This window comes from Dicentrarchus labrax, unplaced genomic scaffold (assembly GCF_905237075.1).
Source record: "Dicentrarchus labrax unplaced genomic scaffold, dlabrax2021, whole genome shotgun sequence".
NCBI lineage: Eukaryota > Metazoa > Chordata > Actinopteri > Moronidae > Dicentrarchus > Dicentrarchus labrax.
Window position 1 is genome coordinate 15,717,396 of NW_026136723.1, and position 4,771 is coordinate 15,722,166.

Genomic DNA, 4,771 nt, shown 5'->3' on the forward strand with positions numbered 1-4,771 from the left:
ACATTGTCCCAGATAATGACTAAGAGGGGCATGCCAGGCCTCAACAGCCCTCTCTCCTCAGGTGGGATCAGCCTGTCATGAAGTGCATTCAGGAATGTTATGAGGCGCTTGGTGTTGTATGGGCCAATAGTGTGGATATGGCCTAGGACACCATCATTGGAGATGGCAGCACACATGGTTATGTTGGCGCCCCTCTGTCCTGGAATTGTGATAGTGGCCCTGTACCTAATGAGATTGAAGCCGGCTTCATCAACATAAATGAAGACATGATGTGCCCCCTCAGCTTCAAGCTCCATTATTCTCCAAGTAAAAAAAGGCAAAATGACAATGAAAAGTGAGTCCAGTTGACTAACTGCAGGATATGACAAGGCATTACAGTATACTGTAGTAATGTTTCCTTACCTCCACATATTGGCATCTGGCCTCCTTCACAATGTCAGAGTTCCTTTGAAATGGAACTGTATAGAGCTGCTTCATGGCCATATGGTTCCCTCTTAGGATGCGGTCAATGGTGGTCACGCTCACGTTGTTGATGTTCCTAAACATGCCCTGATCTGCGAACACTGCTGCCCTGATTTCACGCAGCCTTATGGCATTGTTTTCCACAACCATGTTCACAACGGCTGCCTCCTGCTCAGCACTAAAAATTCTCATTCTACCACCAGAGAATGGTAGCCTTTGGATTCTATAAAGAATACATGTAATGGGAATGAGGAAACAATTACATAAAGTATATCACTGAAGATATTTCTGTATGTACAGTACAGCAACTTTACCTGTTTTCCTGTCGAAAAATTCTGGCAATGGATGCGACAGTGTTTCTGTTGAGAACAGGTTGGACTCTTTGTCCAGCCTCTCTAAGTGAAAGGCCATGATTGATAACATGATCAATAGCAGTTGCCCAAATTTAATCAGAAACCTGAGCCCTTCCAACTATACCTCCACCTCGCACTCAGACCCCTCTACCTCTTACTCTCACTCTCACTCTCATCTGCCTTAGACCTCTTCCATCCATATTGGCAAAGAACAACACAGACGCTGCACCTTTTAAGGCCTGCAGACTGATTGCTAATTGAAGATTTGTGTGAAGGAGTGTCAAACAGGGGCTTCAGTGATTTCATACTGATGTAGGTAGTTTCTAATAGCCAGGAACAGATGGTTTCTGTTTGGTTACCATAGCTAAAACAATGGAGTTTGGACTGCTTGAATGACATCTGTGTTGAAAATGTGTCAATCCAATGAGAAAATGTTAACACATTTGCAAGAGGTGTCTTGTTCTCTGCTGAGACAGTAATGATGAAAACCGAGTGGATCCCAGTTTCTTTAAGCAGGTCAAAGCAATCAAGAAAACTGTAATTTATTTATGATTTATTATGCACATCAATGCAGTCATGTACAGGGGTGAAAAGAAGAGTATTTTTCCATCCTTGTCCTTGTCACACTGACTGTTTGGCAGGTGTTTTGTATTGAGATATGCAGAACAAAAGCAAATGTAGATACTCTCACAGGCCTTTTTTGCCTAACATGAGAGGAATTTGAGACTGAAACTGACCTGAACAAGAGGATTATAGAGAGAAAGAAGACTAGTATAGATATATCTGATCTTCCACTCCGTTAAGTATTTGGTGTAAGGGCTATTTTGTTTGAGGCATGTAGCCTCCAAACAAAAGTACACTGACTGCTCTCAAAAACAAAACTGTCAAGTGCCATAACTCCAGCTGCAGAACAGAGAACAAACAGTACAGTGAAATTCTGAGATTCCTCCAAACGTCTGTGCTTCTCATCAACACTAACATGGGTGTTTTTACCATACTCCTGCTGCTGACTGCTTCAAAAACATCTAGAAAGGTCGCTGATGTACTCACTCTCCGTCCACGTGTGTGCCGTCAGCACGCCCATTCTTGTTTACTATCAGCTGAACTCGTCCTCCATGTTCCTGGAAGAGGCACCAGAGGCATGGATGATATGTGTCTACTCCTCCATGGGATCAGGAGAGCAGAGCTCCACCCCAACACAGTGCAGCTGGGATTCCCGGCCTTACTGTGTATGATCATGGGAGGATTGTAATGCCAGTGTCGGGAGAAAGAGAGGGATTGTTCCTCCTGTGTCTGGTCTACGCCACGTATCTGTCAAGTTCAATCTCATTGCTAGATTCTTTTTTCCTCCAGTTTCCTTATTAAACACATTTAAAGTCCATTGATATTAATGTTCACACATATGTAATTGCACACAACTGTCTTTTTGTGTGCATGTGAGTGTGTATGCATGTTGCCTTTCCCCTAGAGGGCACCCGCTTTGTCTATGTATAGGCTCTATTGTTACCATGTGTGTCCTCAGCCTCCACAGTTCAGTCTATTTTCGGGGAAATGACCTCACAAACAGAAGCACTGCTGATTTGATATCTGGTTCCTTTTTTCTGCTGTTGCCCTGAAGAATTAAGTGTCACGGTTTAAACATCTGGAGTTAATCTCTTGTTACAGGCCTGAGTCACTACAGGCCGAACGGGGCCTACGTATAGCGAATGTACAACCATATATGAGTCTTTCAACACACCGCCTACAGATCTTGTGAAACATATTTCTTACACCCATCCAAGGTGATTCACTGTCCTTGTCTTCACTGGTTCAACTGGAAATGAATCACACACACTCCCTTGTCTGGTGACTTCCACTTCTGATTCAGGGGTCACACACCTTCTCCTACAGATGGCTACAATCAACCACTTGTGTATTTACCGTCAATGAAGCATCACAGCCGTACTCTTCTATACATGAGTCATTTGCGGCCAGTAGCTATGCAAAATAGCATTCTTCACATGTTGGTACAACAAAATTTTCATTGGAAGGTAAACAGCAACATGTACAGTAAAACCTGCAATAATGATTGAGAAGGTGGGGACAATAAAACACTGTAAACATAGCTTAGAGCACCTTTCTTCAGGAGATATGAGGTTGTGTAAGAGGTGTTAAACCCATAATTATAGAGTATGAAAAACTGAAACTGTCCCCAAGAACCGTCTCATCTTTATTCACATTGTTGACAGAAACTCTCTGTAAGTTTCATTTTGAATCTTGCAGCTTATTTACACAGGCTGGACAAAAGATTGCGTGTGGCGTGTTCATGTCAAGGGATGCTTCAATCGGTGTTTACAGGAAGTTAGAAAGAAAATCTATAAAAGCCACTTTCATCTCACATCCAAGAGTACCTTGTGTTATTTTACAAGTTGGACATTCTGCTTGTAATATAAAAAAATATTAAAAATTAAATAAATAAATTATATTCAGGTATTCCCTCCGAAATCAGAAAATGTGTTTGATTTACCAATTTCAGATATCAAAATAATTGCCAACATATTAGAATTAAAAGTTTGAGCAAAGGTCTTAAAGTCATTTTTAACAGTAAAAACAGAAGAATGTGATGAGAAGTCAGCCACGATATAATGACAGTTGTTTGAATGTTTGAAACTGTATGATTGACATTAATATATTTCCCTTACTCATTTCAGATTTTTTTTCCTTTTCTGATCTGAAAACCACTGGGTCACTTGAGCACTGACTGATACTGATCAATCATCAATCAACATGGGCATAGCAGACCTCATTACTTGTCTGTAAATGTTTTACAAGTGCTAGTTATGTTGAGCAAAGTCAAAATACTGACATTTATGTATCATTGTTTATTGTTTGTCCTCTTTTGTCCAGAAATGACTTTTGGGGAGCCCTGCCCTGCCCAGCCAACCCCCCACTGATTCAGCCTTTAGCTCACTGATCAAACCAAAGGGGGGGGTGGCACAGCTGTGTCTTTCGGGACCACCATGTCAGCCTCCTGAATACCTATTTAGCAGTCTTATCCAGAAAAATGCAAAGAAAGCAGAAACAAAACATGCAGACTTAAGCAATAACAGTGGAAATTGCTGATATTTTGTGCACTGTGTCAGCAGCAGACTGAATCATACATACACGCCTAATTGTGAATGACAAATAGCTCAGTGAAAAAGAAGAAAGAGTTCAGTGACCTGCAGTTAAAAAAAAACCCTCATCCCATTTGGATTTCCTGATCTGGAAGATGTTACAAAATCCAGGCAAATTATGTAAACAGATTCAAAACAACTGACACGTGGAGCGCGCAGAGAGAAAACATCCGTAATATTTTGTACATTCAGAGTATTTGGCCTCCCTAAAGCACCTGCCAAAACCTCCCCTCTGGAGGCTAGTTTGTACTTTTCTAGAAGCTGGGAGGTCTTCCACGGGCTATCCCATAATTTTCTGGCTGTATGAGGTGAAGATATGCAACCTATGACCACTAGATGGTGGCCTGGAGGTCAGCAGTACTCACCACAGTGTCTACCACAGAGAGACAAGCAGATTTGACCCTGCAGCCACAGATAGTGTAGGGGAAACCGCTGTCACTGAAAACTACAGTGGAAAGAAAATAAAAGAAGAAGCAGCAGAGTGAGTATAGACGTGTCTGAGTGCAAAAACCCATTTCACTTTCATATCGGTGGTTGTATTCTCATAAGGAAAGGAAAGGCATGAAGAGATTGCAAACCTGTCACAGGGAAAGAAGTGTGTGTGTATGCAAGAGAGAGAAAGAGAGAGAGAGAGAGAGAGAGAGAGAGAGAGAGAGAGAGAGAGCGAGAGAGCACAGATTTGAGCAGGAGGCAGTGAAGCAAGGGACAGGGCAGAGAGTGAAGGGGGGCTCCGGAGGGGAGGTGGGGGAGTGGTTAGCCCTTGCAGACTGCCTGTATATAGAGAAGACAGAGTCTGACAGA